General features: G+C 44.1%; 1 long non-coding RNA gene across 1 annotated transcript in view; it reads left to right on the top strand.

Annotated features, from left to right (window-relative positions):
- LOC130683032 (uncharacterized) overlaps positions 1-12902 on the top strand; it is a 107496-nt gene extending 94594 nt beyond the window's left edge. The window contains exons 3-4 of the long non-coding RNA XR_008996612.1: positions 7001-7144; positions 12511-12902. This is a non-coding gene — a long non-coding RNA (uncharacterized LOC130683032). The remainder of the gene's footprint in view (positions 1-7000; positions 7145-12510) is intronic.
- The last annotated feature ends 10699 nt before the right edge of the window (positions 12903-23601 follow it).

The following is a 23601-nucleotide window of genomic DNA, read 5'->3' as shown; positions in this document are numbered from 1 at the left end:
TAGTCAATCGTCAGCATCCTCAAGGTGCTACTGGACACTGCTAACACCCCAGCCTCTGGGGGCTTAAATGGGACTGGAAATACGTGTTTTTCATAATGCCCCAGATAGTTGTGAAGGCCAATTAAGTCCTTACTTTAGGGGATTTTAGGAGACATGACCAGGTTCAAGATTCCATACATCCAAGGTCCTTTTATCTGTCATCTGGGAGACAAGAAAAGTGGGGATGGGCCCCATGGGGAAACAGCTGAAATAAGGTATCAGCTCTCCCCCAGCGGGCCTGCCCATAAATCTCAGGTTTTTGGGACTGGAGCCAATGCAGATCAGAAGTGTTTTCCCCTCGAAGCGTGTAACGTCTGGGTATGTCAGGTGAGTGGGGAGCAAGACTCTACAGGCTTCGGCGGCTTCGGACGGCAGCCGCTCACCAAGGCTCACGAGGCACTCATTAGCCAGTCTTGCAAACTGTGCAGAAATCATTTTATCTGAGCACTGATGTTTGGCTCCCCTAGACAGCCAGTTGCTGGTATCCCCTTCCTCCTCCCACAGCTCCTTGGGCCAGTCTCACCTTCCTGGATTGTTCTCCCAAAGCAAGGTGGCCATCTGGGATGAGCTGAGACATCTGGAGTCCAGTTCCTGCTCTGTCCTTCACTGTCCCTGTCATCCAGACAAGTCTCTTTTCTTTCCTCACTCCTAGATCTTCATTTGGCTTCTTGAATTTCAAAAGGGGTAAGAAAACTAACACTTGTTTGCTCAGCTGAGATACGACCTCAAGTCATTATAACCTAGTGTTCAAGGGCGAGGCTCTGGAATCAAGCATACCTGAGTTCATATCTCTTGTCTGCTACTTACTGCTGTGGAGCCATAGGCTAGTCACTGTACCTCTCTAAGCCTTGCTTTCAATAGCTTTGGACCATCACTACCACCAGCCCCACCAGCTTTCTCTCCCTTCCTGGCCCATGCCAGATCTTCTACCTGAAGAGCGTTGCACAGATGCTTTCCCTCTGCCCAGCCCCGTCGTCAGCAGGTGAGCCCTGCCCGCTCTCCCTCCCACCTGACATGGCACTCCTAAGCCTGTCCTCCGCTCCTGTCCCTAGTGTCCCTATCTCTGTCCATGAACTTGCCCTCATCTCTTGAATCCAACAGAAATCCTTGATGTTACACTTGCTTGGCAATGAGCATGTCTATTACTTTAGGTCCAAGTGCTTCTGTTTCATTTCTGGCTCTTCTGGGTTCCTGTCTACCCCCATTCTGATCCCATCCAGCTCTTCTGGGATGCCCTGACACCCATAGACATGTGCTCTGGGGCTCACACATTCCAGGGGAAAGTGCCACCAACAAAGGTCCTCCTGAATCAGAGAAGGGTAAAAGACACGCAGGAAAAAAAATCTTCATTTGTGTGTTTATTTAATCAGTAAATATTTATTTCACTAGGTGTCACAGTAAGAGCTAGGAAGAAGGTATACCTGGCCCCCAGCCCTCAGGAAATTGGTGGGATAAATAGGAAGATAGATAACCAGATGGAAGAGCTAAGGTGGAGTGAGGGGGAGTTCAGGTGTCTGGTGGGGCACAGAGGATGGAGTACCATCTCAGTCAGCGCTGACGGGCAAGAAAAACACTTTCAGGTAATCTAAGCAGAAAAAGAATTGATGAAAGGAATGGGTTAAAGGTGGCTCACAGGGAGCCAGGCCTAGACACCACACAACACCCAAACCGTAGTGTAGGGATGGCCAGCAAACCGCACACGGCTTGCCCTGTGACCAAAGATGACAGCATATACTCTGGCCCTGGTGCTGGACACCCGAACTTGTAACTCCTATGGCCTGAATGCCAGGCGCTTCTAATAGCAACTTCCCCCAGGAAGAGAGTGTGTGGGTGTCTCCTTCCTCATTTCCCTGACTTTCTTCTCAAGGTCTGACTTGAGTGTGCCTGCTAGTCTGGGCCGGAGCTGCAATCGGTCAAACTGGAGTCAGGCAGGACGTTGCCCGACCAGAGGAAGGAAGGATGTGTGTGAGCTCAAAAGCTGCTGGGTAACCAGAAATGCCAGACACTTATCCATTGCAGATCTCCACTGGGGGGTGATGGAAAGTGGAAGGGAACATAAAAAGCTTGGCAGAGGTATTGATAGCTCACCTGAGCTCTGAAACAAGGAAGGAAGTCAGCTAAGTAAAGACAGGTCTGGAAGAGGGTTCAAACACAGACAGAATAACAGGTGCATAAGCTTGGAGATGGGGAACTGCACTAGTTCAGTGTAGCTGGAGTAGACTTGGAATGGGGAATGGTCAGAGATGAGGCTGGAGAGGTGAGCAGGGCCAAACCCCTAAAATCGTGTTTCAGCAAAGCAGAAGCTGAAACAAGGTAGCCAGTGTTTTCCAGAGAGACTGACAAAGATGATGGTTCCACATTCCAAGACCGTCCCTGGAAGTGTCTCTGATGTTCTGTTTCTTCTTTTATTGAAAGCAAATCACTGCAGCTCACTTAAAAATTCCCTGTAAATAGAGATCCCTCACCATTATGGAGAATTTCTCCCATAAAATCACACTGATGTGGGCTGTTGATAAAAGCATGAAATATTCCTTGCAGAAGACGTCACTTTGTATTCATGTTGGAAACATCATCGACTCCCTTTGGAAATCAGCACAAGAGCCGCATTCCCCTGCCTCTGGTCTGCAGGGCCCACCCCACACCTCTTGGCCTGTGCAAGGTAGAGCTCATATCACGCACATCCTGCACACAGACGTCCTCAGCAGTGCCCATCCCCGCCGACACCTCCTAATCTGCTGGCCTTGAGTACCTCACGCACCTCATGTTTTCAGGTGCCAATATACTGTCTATTATTACATTCTCTCGCAATGAAAAGCAAAGGGAGCTCTCAACACATTTCACATGTAAAGGTTCCTTTTTGTGAGGCCTCCCAGGAGGAGGAAGCTGGAGCATAATCTGAGCATTTAGCATTGCTGCTTTATGGAAACAGTAAGAGCTCCTAACCAGACCTCCCTCGCACATAGAGGGCTCAGTCTCAATGCCAAATTAACGTGCAAGCCGATTCAGGGCCCCTCAAGGGAGTGTCCTCTCCCTGAGACAGGGTTCATACCAATAAGCAAGGCAGGGATGTGACCTCTCCCCTAGAACCTGCTGCTCCAGTTATCCATCATGGCCAAGTCATGGGATCCAGAGGGGAAAAATCACGGTTCCAAAGCTGTGTGAGTCTCTTCTGTTCGTAAGCCTGGGCTTAGTAGAAAAAAAGTGAACAGACATTTACAGAAGACAGTTTTCCTAGCTACATCCCTATTTAGTACAGGGGAGAGAAAGAGCATTATCTCTTAAAAGCACAAGAGGGCTGTATGCAAACCCCTTCTCTAAGTCATGTCTTTGCCTTTAAAATGAAGAGATGGCAAAGGAAATATGTTATTTCCTCTATGGATCATCACTCCTAAGACCTTGAGTCCAGAGCCTTTCCTTCTAAGTAAATGCCCCAGCATCCAGAAAGGTGGTCATCTAATGCTTTTTGAAGGTGCCTTTGCATAAGAACCCTTTAGGTGCCTTTGCATCTTAGATTGGTTTAAACCAGTGGGGCTGAGACCTGACAATGCAGAGTTGGCTTCAAGTCCCCTGAGAAAAGGCACTGAGAGGCCACTCAGACCTAAAGCTACTTTCTCATTGGTGTGTGGTTTTGTTTCTCCTCCCTGTTTCTCTCCTGCCTCTTGTTCTTCTCCCTCAGTCAAAAGCATCCTCCTCTGCTTTCTGCTTGTCCCTGGCTCAGGGTAGCTGACACAGCCCCCAGCTCTCTATTCCTTTCCCAGAAGCAGTGTCCACCAGTTACCTACTCAGTCTTTCAGTTACCCAAATCCAAACTCCCAAATGCGGATTCCAGTTGTTTCTATGCCTGGCTGCCTGTCATCATCTGCTAGTCCGAGTAAGGTGGGCACCAGGCACACAGCACCGTTGTGCTCATTCTTTAAGGACTGTGTCAAGGTAGCTTCTCTTAGATGGGATGTGGGCAGAGCAGGATGTTAAAGCTGTATTAGCCCTCTATTGCTGCATGACAAATTGCCCCCAAATTTAAATCATTAAAAAAAATAATGAACATTTATCATCTCATAGTTTCTGTGGGTCGGGAATTTGGTAACAACTTAGCTAAGCAGTTCTAGCTCAAAATCTCTCATGTGGTTGCAGTTGGGATGTCAGCTAAGACTCCAGTCATCTGAAAGCTCGACTGGGGCTAGAGGATCCCCATCCAAAGTATCTCACTTACATGCTTGCAAGTTGATGCTAGTTTTTTCCAGGAGACCTCAGTTCCACCCCATCTGAATTTTTTCATGGGCTTTTTGAGTATCTTCATGACATGACAGCAGACTTTCCCATGAGCAAGTAGTCCAAGAAAGACTAGATCGAAGCCCCACTATCTCTTAGGACTTAGCTTCAGAAGTCACACTGTGTTATTTCTATCATATCCTATTGGTTACACAGGTTAGCCCTATTCCTATTGGAAGGGGTCTATGCAATGACGTGAACACCAGGTGACGAGGCTCACTGGGGGCCACCTTGGAGGCTGGCTACTGCAAGAGTCAGCACCCGCACAGGTATCTAGGGACACTGATGCAACATCTTCACGGAGTGGCCTCATGTCAGTGTTTTTCTCCGAAGTGATCAAGATGCTCTCTTTTCTGTGCAACTGGAGTCTCTTGTTTTAAATTCAAAATGATTGCCAACTTTTTGTGCCTTAGAGTGAGAGATGCTGTACAGCTGGTTAACTACATGCTCATGATTTGTAGGACACCATTCACCCCAGAGATCTGTTCTAATTTTCCTGGAAATGTGTTTCATGAGCCCCTGCAGAGAGCCGTGCCTAGCTCAGTGTGAAGCTCTGAGAGGTGGGTGCCTGTATGTATTAACCGGTGAGAGTGATTGATGAGCTGGTGAGTGGAGGCAACTCTCTTAAGAGAAGGTAGGGGAGGAGCAAAGAAACCCATGACTTCGGTGTGAGAAAGCTGAACGTTCGGTAGCTTTGACCTCTACAACGTTGGCCACTTTTTCAGAACCAACAGTTGGCAGGGGACACAAAGAGCTAAGTAGGAAATAATAAAATTGAATGTGCTCAGTGCCAAAAAAGGAATGATTCTAGGAAAAAGGTTAAATTCTGAAGGCTGGGCCCAAAAAAACTGTGTGCTTCAGACCTCTTAGGAGAGCAGAGCAATATTTTGTGGCGAGCCCAGAAGCTGGCTCCTAATCCTCCAATCAGGTGCACTGCCTGTGGAATCCGCTGTGTAGGGTAGACCAGGACTAAAAGCCAAATTTTGAATTTTGATTTAGTTGTGCAGTCATTGACAAAGAACTTGGCCGCTTGATAGTAGTGCAAAATTAGGTAAGAATTATCATCTGTCAGAGCTGCTGTTTCTTCATCTGTTAAAAAAAAAAAAAAAGATTAGTAATAACAGTAACCACCTTGTCTACTTCCTGATGCTGTTCTAAGTATCAGGTTCTCGAAAGCAGGTACAGATTTGAAACCGTGAGGGAAGCTCCATACTGGCCCAGTGAGGACTGGGGACCGTCGTAACGCTTTTACTTTGAATCACAGCTGCTCCTACTTCAGGCATGTGAGTAGCAGGAGGAGAAGGAGCTGATCCAAGTGTAAGACACAGAAACCGATAGTTACCCACCGCAAGGGCCTCCGCGGAAGCAGTGATGGTGATCGCTGCCATCTGGGGCTTTATGGGAATATTAGGGGCACGCATTAGACAAGTCTTTCCTTAAATTCAAGCATGTGAACAATAAAGCTCAGAATCTGCGGCCATGCACTTCTCTGTGGGACCAGGGACTTGCAGGATGCCAGTCTGCAGACAGACAGAATGAAGGAGAGAGCAGACGCAGGTGATGGCAGAAATAAGGACATGAGCATGAGGGAGTCCAGATGCCGTTCAAGCTGCTGGACCCCTTGCTTCTCAGGTCCAGCTGCAGTCCTGCCCTGGTTCTTCGAGAGCCACCCCCTCCCCTCGTCATAAATTTCACTGTCTGTGTAAGTTAAGGGTCTGATTGCTGTCATTTGGAATCAAATGTGTCTAAATGACATTGTTTCTGTAAAAGAAATGGTGTGTTTCAGTTGATGATTCCAGGAGAATTGACATGGAGCTCGTGCAGCCAGAGGCTGTCCCATTACTGAGAGACACAGGAGCGTGATGGTTAAGGTCCAGACCTGGGATCGAGACCACCTGGGTCCAGGTCTCTGGAAAAATCCCTTAACCTCTCTGTGACTGACTTCTTTATCTAGCAAATGCTGATCACAACAGCAACAATAATAATATTACTTACCTTAGAGGAATGTTGTGAGCATGAAATGAGGAATTACATGATCCAGGTCACTTACTGCTTCATTTTATGGGAAAAAATGTCACCAAGTTCCCAGCTGTGGCTCCAGTCTGGACCCTTAGAAAACCTACTTATCATCACACACATATGGGGGGAAATGCCTCTGAGTGCTGAAATGAGTCATTGTTCCTGGTGATAATTGGACAACTTCAAAGTGATCAAAATTTTGTATTGAAATTGACTGCCACTGCCACATGTAAGATAGCTGATACCCCTAAGCTTCAAATGGGGAGCTCCAGCTGAAACTTTGCATCCATGCTCAAAAATCCTGGAAATAGCAATTGATAATTGAGATTCTGGCTAAAGCTTAGTGAACAAAGATGCTCTAATTAAATTCTGCATAGCAGCTAATTAACCCATTTGTGTGTTTTCTTCCTTTGTGCAATAGGGGAAGCACATTATCAACACTCATATACTTGTGATCTACCAGTATGTTGTGTGTGATCTTTCTCCCCTCGAGTAATATGGGAGGGATAAAAGGCCATCCACGGAATCCCCAAGCCATAATTCATCTGTCCGATGCTTCTGCTTAGTTTTATCTTTAGCTCTGGGAAGCCCACGCATGCTTTGCTCTTCAGGCAGATGATGGAAGTCCTTTTGAAGGACTACTACCACTAATCAGATCTGTCTCCTGACACAGGGTCCTTCAGATCATCTTGGAGTTGGCCACTCAAGTCACCTAGAGGAAAGGGCCTTGTGCCAGTGTCCAGTGTGGACAGCTCTCCTAACTGCTTGGCATTCAGAGAAGCTTTCCTTGCTACAGTGCTAAGTGATTGACAGGCAGGTGAGTATTTCTGGATGAAGAGTCCTCCCGCCCACTCCAGCCTTGTGGCATGTGGCAAAGGTATTTGTTTCCTTGGAAGGAAGTGATTTTTCTGTGGGAGAACACTGTTTAGGTAAAGTTTGCATAGGAATAGCCTCTGTCTCTGCAGGCGTGTGTGTGTGTGTGTGCATGTGCATGTGCATGCATAAAGGAACAAGAATGAAAGATAAAGACAATGGGAACACCACGAAAATGTGCTTCTTTATACAAATGCTTGAAAATACAACACTGAAAAGCTGCAGATCATATAAATGAATTTGTGCCTAATTCAACACATCTTTATTTCTTTCTTCTTCAGAATTAGTGAGTCTGAATTATCATTAGCTTTATTATGTAAACCTTCACAGAGAGAAAACATTCTTAGAAACAGGTGAGAGAAAGGAAGAAAAATGAAAAAAATAAACAGTGTTGAGAAGGATATGGGAAAAGAAACAAAGGGAATATATTTGTTTCAAGTTGAAAGTGTTTATGAGGACTTTATATATTAGTGTAACTAGTTATAATTGTATATGTATATGTTTTACAACTAGCCAGACTATCTCAAAATTAACCTTCTGTTATTTGGACTTATGTTCAAATTTAGGGAAGAAACAGTTTCCCTGAAGGATTTTGATCCTTAGTGATTTACTTCAGTATCAATATAGGCTGAATATGAAACCCAGTGCTTTTAACTTCAGATGAATATAAGTTCATATTATTACCAGTTATTCATTTATTTCCAAAATTTGCCATAATGCATATTACTTAAACACAAGAGCCCAATTTTATAATTGAAGAAATTAATTTCTTTGGTCAATCGGAAGTTCCAACTCCTTAATTAAACATCATTCACATATCCAATGATCATATTTTGAGTCTCCACAAATATTCCATAGTAGGTTGAGTTAATGGCAGTTGTTTTCCTGCACACATTTAACCTATTTGCTCACAATCTGAAGTTCACCTATAATGGAATGGAAGGGTTTGATTAACTGGCAACTAAGAGGCGTGGGTCCCATCCTCAGCTGCATAACAATAGCTGTGTGGTCTTGGGCAAGTCACTTCACTTCTCTGGGCCCCTGCTTCCTCATCTGTACTGTAATGTAATCTTACAATGTCTTCCTCACCAACTTCATATTATTGCTATGCAGAAGAAATCAGGTTCTAGTTGCAGAAGTTCTTTGAAAAGTTAAGCCTCTGAACGAAATGCATGTTTTTATGGATATACACACACACATACACGCACACACACTATTCATGATCATGAATACATAATGTAGGCCATGATGAATATGATGTGAGTATTTTGTGCTTTGAATGCATGTGCTGGAGATCCCAGCCTGTAACAGCGCATAATAGGTGTCCTCTGTGGGATGTAACCTAGGTGACACTGCGCATTAAGCCACACCTGTGCTCTGACAGAGCCCATGGTGTGTAGAGGAGAATTTGGCAGATCAACATAGGCCCCAGCAGAGAGAACAGAGCCGTGCAGAAGTAGCATCAAGCTGTCTGTCCACCAAGGCCGAGCTGACCTACCACTTTATCTACATCATTTTCCAGTGCTCCTCTCTCCTCGGAAAAAAATTTCTCCCAAATCTGTGCACCTGTCTCACTTTATAGGTATAACCCTGAACTTTAAGCACCAATGCCAATCCCACAGCATTCAGTGAACACCAAATAAATAGGATTACCACCCCCTCTGAGTTTGCAGCCTCAGTTCTGAAACTCTGATCCTGACCCTGAGCCATTCCTCAGATTAGATTCCACTGTGTTTGTTTTCTTCTCGCTTACCTTCAAGTCAAGCCAATAAATGGTTAGCAAGACCTTGCTCTTTTCTAGGATTGTGCTAAGTAATGAGAGGTACAGTAATGGACAGCAATTCATGCCCTCATGAAGGTTATCATCTAATTGGGCAATAGACAATTAAATGGTTCCAGTCATCAGACTGAAGCAACCATGGAGAAATTTCCAGAAAAGGTAATGTTCAATCTGAGACCTGCAGTCTGGTAAAGTGTTCATCAGGTCAAAGTATGGTTGGGAAGGAAAAGAAGGCAGAATATTCCAAGTAGCACATTGGGAAGCAACAGAGAATGTGTTGCATTTAAGACCTTGAAAGGCATTCATTCTGGACAAAGGTAAACAGCAAGCGAGAGCCAACTGCTCTGCTTCTCTCTCCATTCCCAGCTTCACCTTACACTGGGCACCTGCACATCCGATGCTAAGCTCTGCCACTCTAGCTGCAACTTCAGCTCCAACTCCTTCCCCGTAGTCTGTTCAATAACCTCCCCAACTTGCTCCAACACTCGAATCCCTTCTTTCTGTTGATCCCAAAGGGACTTGTTATGTAATGGATGTTTTGTGTCCTCAAAGTTCATATGGTGAAGCCCTAATCCCCAGTGTGATGACGTTTGGAGATGGGGCTTTGGGGCAGTACTTGGGCTTGGATGAGGTCATGGGTGTGGAGCCCCCAGTGAGGAGTTTTGTGTCCTGATAGGGGAATGAAGAGAGCAGGTTCTGTCTGTCTCTCCCCAACACATGAGGACAAGCAAGAAGGCAGCCGTCTGCAAACCAAAAAGAGGGACCTTCCCAGACACTGAGTCTGTGGGCACCTCATTCTTGGACTTCTCGGCCTCCAGAGCTGCGAGTGATGAATCTTTGTTGTTTAAGCCCTCAAGTCTAAGGTGCTCTGTTACAGCGGCCCAGGCTGCCTCAGACAGGACTGATGTCCCCTGACCTTGTCTCCAGTCTTCTCTGCCACGTCATTTGTATCATAGCTTTCTGATCTCATTTAAGTTCATTTATTATCTCTCAGACTGTAAGGCACAATTTTGTGTCTCTTTCCAAGTACCTGGGACAGGGTCTAGCTATGTAATTTTCTATAACAAATCTATATTAGGTCACTTTTTGGTTTACGGTCCTTCAGCAATTCTGCATTAATCTTCAGACAAAACCCTATTGTTAACACAGTTCACAAGTCCCAACCCCTGTTAGCCTGCCAGCCTCACCTCTGCCCCTGTCCCTTCTCACTGTTCCCTCCTGGCTCTCCTGCTTTTGAGCCCTCATTCCCTCTGCTTGCCCCACCCAGCCCTGCGCACACCCTCCACTCACACTCATCTGTAAAGTCTCAGCTTATATACCACTTCTGCAGGGAGGCATTCCCTGGTGCTCGCTGACTGCCCCTGCTAGAACATGACACTTACTATGCTTTATTGAAAGGGCCTGTGGGAATGTTCATCTCTCCCTGTGTCTCAGCCCCAGCACTGATATTTTGGGCTGGATAACTGTTGTGGGGCTGTCCTGTGCAAGGTATGATGTCTAGCAGCATGCCTGACCTTCACCCACTAGATACCAGTATTATTTCTCCCAGTTAGGACAACCAAGTATGCCTCCAGATATTGCCACATGCGCCCGCCCCAGAAGACAAAAGCATCCCCCATTTGAGAACCACTGTGCTACACTCTTCAGAAAATAGAGGGACTGTGTCTTATTCGCTACTCCATCCTCAACCTGGCATGTGGTAGAAGGCCACTAATCAAATGTTGCATGAATGAATGGAAGTTCCTCCTGTAAACTCCTACTGAAGGAAGGAACCTTAGGAAGACAGCTGCGTCAGCAGCCTTGGTAGCTTGGAGTCTGTTTTCTTTTAATGAATGGGTGGGCCCTGCATGAACCTGGTGGTCTTCTCACCTTGGAACCTGTGCCCTCCACACCCGTTACATCTGTCCTGGAAGGCAACAGACTGGTCATCTGCTTCCTACCCCACACACACCCCTTTGGGCTGCCATGCCCACCCATCTCCCTCTCCAGAACAGAAAAAAAGGTTCCGGTTCCCTGAGCTTTCTGCATCAAAGACGTTTAAGCTTTTAAAGCAAATCCTGATTAATTAACAACGGTGCAGGACTTACATGCATTTCAAGTTGCTTTTATCTCTGAAAGAAAAGATGCCTTTTGGCAGATACTTTCTGTTCCCTGTCTAGTCCAGAATTCAAAGGGCGTGCTTTGATGGGCTGAGTGGGTTACCGGTTTTGGGGTGTGAAGAGCAATGACTAGTAATTAAGGAACAGACTCCTTTATATCAACTCAAGGGAAAAAAAAAATCAAACTCAATCTCAGCTTCATCCAGAACTGACTGGTGTCTAAGCTGAAGGGCTGGGCCTTGCGTTTAGAGGGTGGAGGCCAGAGGGGAAGAGGGTGTGCCAGGCGGTAATGGCTGCGTCCAAGGAAAGAGCCCGTATTTGTTCAGCACCTGCCCTTCGGCCATGTTAGCTCTCCCACAAACTCTTGAAAGAATCAATATCGTTTTATTTTACAGACTGAAGAGACTAAATTTTGGAGATGTTAAGTAATTTGTCCGAAATAACAAGTGGGCCAGGCCCATTCGGCATATGGAGGAAAGAACCTACGAGCCTACGTTCCCTCAGGCTCCCTGTGTGTTCCCTGGCTCACCTAGGCCTCGTAGCGTAGAACACAAAAGGGCTTGTTTTTTCTTAAAGACAAGTCATCCATTCATTCTACCATGGGGGGCTCCTGTAGCACTCTGTACCCCCACCCTACTGTAGCCCCCAGCACAAAAATTTTTCTAAGTAATGTTTTATTCATCTTCCCACCTAAAGTATAAATTCAAAGCAAGCAGGCATCTTCGCTTTCTTGTTGAATTCTGTATCCTTAGTGTTTCACACAGGGGTGGGCACAGAGTAGGTTTCAAGAAATAGTTACTGATTTGAATATTTACTGAGGACCTATGATGACAAGATCACTGGTTGCTTCCAAAACTTACCTTATCCCTTTTTCCTTAATAGCATAATTCTCACTTTTACCTGAAAGGCCATACCTCCGAATGACTAAAAAAGACAACTTCAGCTGCTTTGCAGCGAATTCTGGCCCCTGAGGTCTAAGCCGAGTGTTGTGTTGGCACTTCCACAAAGTCTTCTCTTTCTCCGTCTTACTACTTAGATCATGCATATGATGGATGGAACTCAAGCAGCCATTCTGGACCATAATCAGAGCTATACCTTAGGGATTAAGAAGCAGAAAGGTGGAAGCAAACTGGGTCCCTGATGGCAGTGGAACTACTAGAACAGTTCTTCACTGTCTACTTTCAGACTTGCTTTATGAGAGAGAAAAATAGATTTCTACCTATTCAATTCACTGTTTCTGTTTTTTTGTTACTTTCCTCTGGATCTCATCTCACCAGATACAACTAAGTGCCCTATTGTAGGGATTGTGAGGCATGCTGTCATACCTGTCCCATGCCCGTGTGGAGATCACAGGGTGCCGCAGAGCTTTGATGCATCCTGTCTGAGTATTATTTGACATGCTATACTCCGGTCATATTAATTTTCTTTCAGTCCCCAAATGGCAATCACCACAAGAGAAGAAGAGATAAAATGCTCCGTGGGATATGATCTGGGAGATACCACCTCCAGCATGGAGACCGTGAACATTTTCACAGAGGAGGTGCCCCTTGAATTTGGTCCTAAATATTCACCAGAGTTGGAATCTGTAGAGAACAAGATGAGGTGGAACACCTCGGACACAGAGAACGCAGGACATGTTTGAGAGAAGGCCAGAGATTCTGCCATATAAAGTACAAGAAGAAAACGTATCCTGTAAATGCAATTATGAGCATGGGCTCCGGAGTTAGATGTCCTGGGTTTGAATTCCAGCTTAACTGTTAACTAGCTCTGTGACCTTGGCTGGGCCACTTAATTTCCATGAGCCCCGTGTTTTTCATCTATCAAATGAGGATAGTAACCTCTGCTTTCTCAGTTTTTTTTTTGTTGGCCTTGAGTTTATATGCATAGAAGACTCAGAATAGCGGCTGTCTCAAAAAAGCACAGCCTAAATGTGTGCTATGACTATCCTCTCAAAAAACTGGAATATTTTGTTGAAACCACAGCAGGTAGAGTCATGAATGCCAAGTTAAGAACGTCAGGCCCATATTATAAAGGCACCAAAAAGCTGAAGGTGTGTCAGCAAAGCTGTGGGTGACATGGTGAGAGCAATTTTTTGGGAAATCTTCATGTTGTCAGCATTCACCGTGTATTATGCATCCTCTCCCATGCCCACCCCATTAGCCTGCTGGCTGTGGCGCCTCTGCCCAGGGCACACCAGCACTCAGCCGGTCCCCAGGGTCCTTCCTCTGTCTCTGGGGCTCTCTGCCTGATTGCTGACTTAGGCAAATCTGGCTGCTTTTCAGAGACCTGGGGAAGGAAGCCCTCTGGCTCACAGCTCCTGGGCTAGTTGTCCCCACGGGATTCTGCTGAAGCATGTGATTCCTGCCTCACTCCTCCACGTCCTCCACCCCAAATCCCCCTGTCTCCACCCCTCAGGAGTGGTGTTATCAGTACTGACATTCTGATTCTCTTCCTTGAAATACAAGCCAGTGATTACATCATAACCGGGTAATATGAGTAATTTTTTTCCTTGTTGGTGACAGTGGGAACCAGCTACCTTTGTGAGTGCCTGCAGAGAAAGCTGGTCACACTGTATGCTGTGGACTGAACTGTGACCTCCAAAACTTATATATTGAAGCTCTGAGCTCCCATGTGATGGTAGTTGGAGACAGGCTTTAGGAAGTAATTAAAGTTAAGTGAGGTCACGAGGGCATGGCCCTTATCCAATCCAATAGGATTGGTGGTTTATAAGAAGAAGAAGAGATCTCTCTCTTGCTTCCCCTTTCTCTTCCCCTTCCCACATGAACACATCAAGGAAAGGCCATGTGAACATACAGAGAGTAGGCAGCCATCTACACATAAGGACAGAGCTCTCACCAGACAACAATCTGTCTGGCGCTTTGATCTTAGACTTCCAGTCTCTGGAACTGTGTGAGAAGATACGTTTCTGTTGTTTAAGCCCCCCACCCTGTGGTGCTATGTGATGGCCACCTTCGCCGACTGACACAGTGTGTATGCACTTACAGCACACTGTAATGACAGCTGCTGCAAGGACTTCTTCTGGACCTGGAAGCCAGCTGCAGACCACTACAGACAGCAAGTTGCACCTCTCCATCGATAGCTCAGCATACCCGCCTAACCTTCTACGCCAGGTAACAAAAGATGCTCTGCATCCCCTCGTCCAGATTCCTGGTTGCCAAGTGCCAAGTCAAAGTGGTATTCCACCCGTGACCATTCAGCTGCCGCAAAGAGAATAGCGTCAGCTTTTTTGCCCCCAGTTCTTTTTAACTTACACTTTATTGACGGTTTAAGCATCTTCTGCTTAAGATGTCTGTGTGTGGCCACCCAGCGAGGCAGGAATCACAGCTGTGAGACAGGAACCACAGCTACAAAGAATATTAGAATACAGACAATATCAAGCCAAGGGCCTACTTTGGTCCAGGTAAAAATAGAATAGAAGAAGATTTAAAAAAAAAAAACCCTACACACATTGCTGTTTCACCCAATTTTTATTCCTTCAAAAGATAACATGGAGATGAATATTCATGGTGAGAAATGTGAGCCTTTGGCCTTGGAAGCTTAATTATTGTTATTTTGAATTTCATTAGCACTTTACATGTGTAAAGCCTGTTTTGGTGAGGCGTTTTGTTCCTTTCCTCCCTTGCCTTTCTACCCCATGCCTCCTTCCTTCCTAAAATCCCTGCGCTCTTCCAAGAGCTAAATCAGATACTGTCATTTCTAGAGAAATGGAAAATCAGGAGTGAAGAGAGGAACTGCCTTTGACATAGAAATAACCGACTGTGGCAACAGAAATAATTATTCTAGGAAAACTTGCTCTGAGGCTGTTAGGCCATCTGGCTGTTGATGGTGGAGCTCATTGCTTCTGGTGCGGGACGTTCCTGGGGTTTCTGTCACTTGACTTCCCCCCACCCCCAGGAGCCAAAGTATAAGCATACATGGTATCCCTGAGCTGTCTCCCTCCACCTGCGATCTTAGCATGATTTGGGGACTTTCATTGGCAAGAACTGAGACTTTTCTGATTAGTTAAAGAGGTTTGAAAGGGAACCACTCTTTATTCAATAGCTGTTAGATGCAGATACTGAGTATATTATATACATCATCATTCTCTGTACAAGTTACCTGTTATTGCTCAACAAACTACCCCCAAACTTAGTGACATGAAACAACAGTTCTATGTTGTTAGAGCTTACAGGTCAGTGGGTTGGTTGGTCCGCTCTCTGGGTGAGGCTCATGGATGGGTCTGTGAGTCAGCTGGGATTCAGCTCTAAGCTGAGTTTGCTTGCTGCACCTTAGCAGGGAAGTCTCTGCTCCACATATCTGTCATCCTTCTGAGACCAACTGGCTAGCCCAGGCATGTGCTTCTCCTAGTGACTGCATAAGACAGAAGGTAGAAATACACAAGGCTCAAAACTGGCACGCCATCACTGCAGCCTCGTTCTATTGGTAAAAACAAGTCATACCGCCAGGCCCTGATTCAAGGGGTGGGGAAATAGGTTCTGCCTCTTTGGTAAGAGGAACTGCAAAGACAATTTGGCAAAGGTTACAGACACTGGAGAGGTGAAGGATCAGGCCATGTTATAATCAAGTTTGCAAATGGCTCAGGGGGGACATTGCCTAGGTTACTGTATGGTGAAGTTGGAACCAAATATTTTGGACGTAAAAGACCTTTCTCTTCTTTACCTGTCTGTAATGATTTGGCCCCAAAAGCCACATTTTAGCTTGCATCCTTACTTTTCAATTAACAGTTTCTTTTGGTAGCAACATTCCAGAAAACTACCCTTGTGCAGTGACTTTTCTTTTTACGCCACCTCATAATTTTGATTATGATAAAGAACAGAATGATGATGGTGATGATGTTAACTTTCACTTACTCTATGTCATAATCTTGATCATGAGGGGGATTTGGAGTAATGGTTATAACCAGAAACTCCAGAGCAAGACTGTGTGGGTTCAAATCCTGGCACTATCATTTCCTGGCTGTGTAACTCTGGATGAGGGACTTTGCTTTTCTGAGATTTAGTTTCCTCATATGGCAATACCTAGAGTTCTTGTCTCTTTGATTTATTAGAAGGGCTGATTGAGATGAGACCTTCACAGGATTTAGCATACTGCCTGGCATATTGTAGGTACTCAATAAATGTTACTATTATTATATTGTCACTGTTGACATATGCAAAGTAAAGAACCAAATGCTGCACATGCATTATCACATTTAAACTGCACAGCGATTAGAAAATAGATCTCTGTTGATAGTTGTCTACTTGACCTAAAAGTTTATTTTCTTGTGGCTGCTGTCCCCATTGGAGTCTGCTAGCACATCAATGTGTCACTCATTGAAGGGAGTAAAAAGTCCCTTATTCTTTCTAGCTGAAAGGTGTTAGTTTTGGAAAGAGCCATCTATTTCCTTTTGCAGTACCATCCCTCAAGCGGTGCAAAAGTTGCTGTTTCTCTCTAACAGTCCATTCATCCTTGCCACCTGCTCTTTCAAAACATAGACACAAACACAGAACCTCGGGGGATACTGAAGCACATGCTGGATGACTTTTCTCCCCAGTGGCTGGCATCCAAGACAAGGGAAGCTGGACTTCAGTCTTGGCTCTGTTGATGGCCTCCAAGATTTAGGAATTTCAGCTCTGCTCCTCATTCCTGGAGCTCCTTCTGTTGTGAAATGGAAGTCATGAGCCACAAGCTACCTCAGCCAAAGCTTTGGAGTTGAGTAGGTGCGGTAGGCAGGAGTGTGTGACAGAAATGCTTAATAATCAGGAAAAGTTCTCAGCAGAGGGCACTGAGGTCAGTCTGTCATGGATCCAGGTTTTTGATTTACAGATAATAACGGCATTTAGGCTCAGCATGCTGACAGCCTCTCCACAATAGTGGGAAGAGACAGAGGTGTCATTCAGCAATCTGAAAATGACCCACCAATACCTCTGCCTTTAGATTTCAATTTTACCCCTCAGGTCAGCCTCTACTACTCATTTTCTTCAAATGGATGCAAATCCCTCCCATCTCTCTGGGGATTTGCTCTTAACTTGAGATAATGGGAATCAGCAGTAAGAGAGGGATCTTCTACTCTTTTCTATCCATTATCACTTCTCTGATTATTTTGGTGCCCTTGCATGTGATTCAAGGATAATCAGAGTTTGCACGTTGACTGCATCATGAATCCCCAGTGCTCAAGCTTTCCCAAGCCACCGAACAGCATCCAGAAGCCAAGTCTGGTTTGTTTAGCACTAAATATTGTTTCTCTAACAGTAACAATGCCTGACACAAAATAAGGATTCAGTAAATTCTTGTTGAACTAATGAGTACTTTAGCTCCCTTGATTTTGAATCTCTCTCTAGAGGTCTTCCATTATTCATTTATTCATCCATTCATTTGCTCAAAAATACATATTAGGATTGTGCCTTCGAAGTTTGCATGAGGAAGAAAAGGTGAATCAGACTGTTCCTAGCTTCAAAAAACTCAGAGTATAGGAAAGGAGTTGAGATTTAGCATCAGTCAGTTATTACCACAATAATGTTGCATAATAAAACCACTCTAAAACTCAATGGCTTCAAATAGCCATCATTTCTTCTCAGTCAGACATCTGAATGTTGTCTGGGGGAGTCTGCTGCTTTAGGCTAGCTTGGCTAGGCTTGTCTCTAAACTGTGGGTAGGTTTAGGTTTGTTCTCATATCTGTCACCCTCCTTGGACCAGTGGGCTAAACCAGGCATACCCTCTCATGGCAATGCCAGAAGTACACAGAGGCAGCCCCACTACCACAGCATCGGCTCACAGCATGACCACCAGTATCTAATTAGCCAGTGCAAATCACATGGCAAGTTCAACATCAGTGGGTTCTGGGCAAGTCTCTCTACTCCGAGTGAGAGGAGGAAGGGAATGAATATTTGTTGGACCAAAATCTATAGCATCAAAGCCTTAAATACACATAGCATATGGTAAGTAGATAAAAATATTACATGTTATAGATGTTACACAAGGAATAAGGACATATAAAGGGAAAAATTACTACATGTAAAGGATATGAATAGAATCAGAAATGGCCCTGAACGATGGCAGCTGTATATGCATATAGAGCACTACTTAGGGAAAAAGTAATCTAGATGGGCTAACGGAGTTTGGAGTGTGTTCAGGGAATAGCAAAGACATTTATTTTGATGAAAACATAAGTTATAGGAAGAAAAAATAGTGAAAGAGTGGATCAGAAAGATTGGGAACTAAAATACTCTGCTAATGGGTTACAGAAGACCCAGGGCAACAAAATTGGAGAATAACAGGTGAGAATTAAAGTTAATAACAGCAACAAAGTGCACAGTGCATTGGCAAGGTATGAGTTAGTATATTAGCTCCTAGGAATCTCCATAGATGTCAGAGAGAATGAACTACCAGTAGACCAAGGTGATAAATACTAGACATTACACTTTTTCCAAGTATTATTTTTTCCCAGTGAATCTTCGTGGCTATCTCAAACCTCAGGCTTAATGCCATGACTGCAGTATATCTCTCCCCTGTGCAGTTTCTTCCTGCTTTCCCATCCCGTCACCTTGGAAATAATGTCACCATGGAAATTACAGTGAATGGGTGAGCCCTTTCGAGGAGGGAGTCATGGAAGTCCTGTTTCCAGGGAGGACATCAGCCCTGAGCCCCAAACAAAAAGAAGGGACAGGTGAGAGCCTCTTCTTTGTCAGCAGTGCCACCTGGGCCATGTGATTTGACCTCCCTGGCTTCAGTTTCTTAATTGGCACAAAGATAATGGTAATACATCTCCTTCCTAGAGTTCGCGTGAAGATTAAATGCATTACCATTTGCAAAGTGCTTAGAACAGTACCTGGAACATCAAGCAACTCCAGTCTAAAGGTAAAGACAGAGGAGTAGATGCTTTTAATTCAGTGTCATCAGTGTTCCAAGCAGGTGCAAGGTGCCAAGGGCAAAAAAAGGAAGGTGCCTAACCCAGCCTGGGGCATCAGAGAAGTCTTCCTGGAGGGAATGATATTATATCAAAGAGATGAGGGAGATTAACATTTGATGAGTACATAGTTCTTGGTGCTAGGTGATTTCTCTTACTATTTGTAAAATTGACTCTCCCAACAACCTTGTGAGATAGGTAAGATTGTGCCCATTTTAGAGATGAAGAATCAAGTCACTCATTAAATATTTTATCCATGACATGATGGTAGTGTTAATATTCTAAACCAAGATACCTTATACTAAACACACAGCAACTTTTATTTCACCACTGTTGTTTTTGACCAAGAAGGTCTAGGATGCTGTAGTAGCTAACATTTATTGATTGTATAATTATTGATTATAAATACAGGATTTATACCATGCTTCATGGTTTTAATCTTTTTGCCCATTTAATCCACATCTAACTCCATGAGGTAGGTATTTTTTGTTTGTAGATGAAGAAACCAAAGTTCAGAGAGTTTAAGTAACTTTCCCAAGGTCACACAGCAAGTATCAGAGTCAGGATTTGAACGTAGACAATCAGGGATCAGAACCCATCAGTTTATCCTCCATCTATGCTGCTCACTCTAACAGGAACAGAATGCTGGATGAGGAGTTGTAGGACTTGATTCAGCACCCAGTTCTAACAACTTGTTATCTTACCAGTTTTGGGTAAATCACAACATTGAGTTTTATTCTTGTCACTCACAAATAAAGCTAAAAATTCCTGTCCTACTGGCTCCCAAGGTTGTAGAAGTCAAGTGTTCTGTTGATGAATGTAGAAACACTCAGTGTAGGTGGAAGTTGTTAGTCATTGTTGTTAGTCTGATGTGCAGGCAGAGACTAGAGGAGGCAGCCAAAAGAGCCAGTGATTCCTGTAAAGGGAGGAACACAGATGCCTTCAGATGCTTGGAGAATTTTCATGAAACTTCTCCCGCATAGCTTCCCCAAAATGATAGAGTTTGAATCAATAAGTGGTAGATTCAGCAGGGGAAAATGAAATCAGTACATTCTATTGGTCAGAGCCAACCAAAGATAGAACCAGTTTTCAATATCAATGATGAATTCTCCACTTTCGGTGTGTGCAAACGATAGGACCTCATGTTGTGGAGAGATTGTAATGGGGAAGTCTGCATTCTGCAGAGGTTTACACCTTTGCTGTGATAGACTCCATGCTGGTCTCCTGTTATCCGCTCTTGCACTACTCAAATCCATTCTCTACCTAAAGCCAAAGTAGCATTTTAAAAATGTGTATCTGACTATGCCATCCTCTTACATAAAATTGCCCATGGCTTTCCATTTAAATTAGAATTAAATCCATACTCCTTACCATGACCTATGTAGACCTGAATGATTTAGGCCGTGCTAACTTTCCAAGACTCATTTCATCCCTTTCTAGTCTTCCGTGTCCCCTCTCCAGCCATAGGACTTCAGATGTTTGGCTCCTAGAATTTGCCAAGTTCTTTCAGGGTTTTTGTATTTGCTGCCCCCTCTGCCTGGAATTCCCCAGGATCCCCCTTGCCATACCAACTCCTACTCATCCCTTCTTGTTTCCAATTAATTGTCCTCAAATATCAATCACTCTCTATCTAGCTATTCTACTTCATAGACTCATGTTCTTTTCCATCACAGAACATTTAAAAACTTTCAACCATATATTCTGTCTTTTTATTATGGTAAGAATTGTTAATGTGAGATCTACCCTGCTAACAAATTTTTATGTATATAATTCAGTATTAATAACTGTAGACACAATGTTGTGCAGTAGATCTCTAGAACTTAACCATCTTGCATAACTGAAACTGTATACCAGCTGAATAGCAACTCCCCTTCCCTCCTCCCATCGAGTCATCTTTGATTGTTTGTTGTGATCTCTTGACTAGACTGTGGGCTCCATGAGTACAGGGGCCGTTTCCATCTTGTTCGTCTCTGTATCCCCATTCCTGGAGCATAGTATTCCAAGAAGGAGAAATGATAAGGAGAAAAGGAGGGAGGGAGGAAGGGAGGAAGGTAGGAAGAAAAAGCTCTTTGAGGTTAATTTTTTTTCCTTTCTTCTGTAGATGAGCCTCAGTTAAAAACAAATAAACCCAAATTACATATATATTATATTTTGTGCCCAGAGCTGGGGAGAGGGGCTTCCAGTAGATTGCCCTGGAAGCCTCTCTAGAATGAGATGGAGAGCAGCTGGACCTCCAGGAGACAGGGAGCCTGCAGCCTCCCAGCCTTGCTGAGTCTGCAGCTTATCATACCATAGTCATCAAATATAGGTTGATAAGTAGGTCAGGAGTGGGGGATGTCCTCTGCCTCCCTGAGATACCTCTGAGCAAGGCCCTGAGAGTTACATTTACATAAAGCTCCTTAGGATAGTGGTAGAAACAGTGAAAGGAGGCCATGGGGTTGGGAGTCAGGGTAGTGCGCTCCTTGGTGTGGTAACATGTGCAGGGACTTGAAAGCAGGTAGTCTTGGGGTTTGCTCTAGGTTACAAATCAAACAAGCACTTGCCCTTGAGTACAGTAGAGAGATTGTACCATTCTCATCTTATAGTTGAAGTGATACTTGAAGAGATAAATAATTTGCCCAAGGCACCCACCAAAGCTAGTAATTAGAAGAGCTGGGATTTGAACCCTGGTTTACCTGGCTCTGAAGGTTGCCAAATAATGTTCCTTCAAAATTAAAAACAACATGTATTCAGCAGCATGCATCAACAAATATAAAGATTTGTGAGAAGGCATCTGCTCTTTCCCTCCCAAGTTCAAGGTCACACAGGTATTAAATGGCAGAGCTGAAATTCAAAACCAGTGTTGTCTTATGCAAGAGACTGTGCTTTTAAACATACATTCATTCATTCATTCATTCATTCAACATAATCATTGATGCCCTAACATATCAAGGAACAAGATTGACAGGATTTCTGCCCTCATCGTAACTGTAAACTTAGCCGGGAAGACACTCTGCCAAGTGTTTGTCGTCATCCCTGTCACAGCAGTATGGAAACTCAACCCTTACACTATACCGCCTTGTTGGAGGAGATCACCCAGAGGATGTCACTGCTTGTTGACCTGTGTGCTGGACTCCAGCAATCAGAGGCTCCTCACGCTGTCCCCTGTCCTTGAAATATACATTTCACCCACTGTTCCCATAGCTGAAACAATTTCAAGGACACAACTTTAGAGAGTAATGTGTTGTTGAGACCATCTGGACTGTATACGTGACTGAAGCCCATGAAGGCATCTATATATATACATTTTTAAGATTCTGGTGGACAGTGTGGAGACCTACTCATTTTGTGGCTGCTTAAGACAAGCCTTGAATGTAAGCTCCCTTCCTTATGAAACCTGCCACCCACCAAGCTGCAACCGCTGCCCCTTCCTTCCGTCTCTGCTTGCCCTCCACGTGCAGGGGCCAGTTTTGAATTTCTGAATTTCTATCTAGAGAAGTTGGCAGGACTTTATTAGATATAAATTGCCCAGCTTCAGGCTGTGCATTTTCTGTATGTTCCCAATTCTTCCCATGTAGAGCAGGGATTAAATATTCCAACTTCACAGGTGTTTGTAAGAATTATGTAAGAGAAAAATATGTTTCATGCCTAACTCATAGTAGGCATCCAGAAAATGTTGTAGAAATAGTCACTCATGCTGTCATCACCTTCACCACTTCAAAATATAATAGTAAAAATAATGTGCTGCAGAAAAGGAAAATGACCTAGTGTTCTATAGCAGAGAATAAAGCTTGTACTTTTCATTAGTAATACACATTCTAATGCACCAGGTTAGCAGTCCAGCTTGAATAAATATAGAGCAGATACTGCAAGGATTCTTTTTTTTTTGTTTTAGAGCAGCATCCCAGAGAGAAAAGATTGCAAACCAGAAGAACCAATGAGCCCCAAAAAGAGGATCCTGAAAATACACAAGTAGTAAGATTTGTAAGAAAAAAGGAACCAAAGGACCATCACCCATTAATATTGTTAATGATGGAAAATGACAAAAGAGTTAATGAGGAGGAAGAAAGCACGGATAGGTTAAATGATTAAGTAGGCAAAGAGGCACAGAGATTTGGGTACAAGCAAATGGATGATGGGGATGAATTAAAGATGAGTGGACTTGAGAAAGAAAATGCAAAAGGATGAATGAGGAAAGAAAGACTTTCAAGGAGTATTGTGAGAATTTTGACTAGATGGTGTACGGAGGGTATGAAATCACTGCAGTAAATCACTGAACAAGAAGAGATTGATTTAGAGGACCAGGGCAGGGAAAGTGGGAGGTAGTGAGAGGTATGAGCTGGAGAAAAAAGATAATAAATTTGAGAATTGTTAAGGGAAAGAGTCAGAGAAGTACTGGGTTGAAGCAGAAATCAGTCAAACAGATGCAAGTGGAAATGAAGAAAGACAATGGTGATTAAAATATTCTTTCATTTTTCACGAAAGAGAAGTTAGAGACAATGATAAAAGTTTGCTCTAAATGAGATATAGTGGAAATGTTCTGAAATGGAAATGAGAAATGGGGGATGAAAGCAAAGAGACAGAGAGGTAACGGAAGGATGAATAAATAAACAAGTATTTGGAAGCAGAAGCAAGC

This window comes from Manis pentadactyla, chromosome 3, assembly GCF_030020395.1.
Source record: "Manis pentadactyla isolate mManPen7 chromosome 3, mManPen7.hap1, whole genome shotgun sequence".
Lineage (NCBI taxonomy): Eukaryota > Metazoa > Chordata > Mammalia > Pholidota > Manidae > Manis > Manis pentadactyla.
This window is presented reverse-complemented; position numbering and strand designations above follow the sequence as displayed.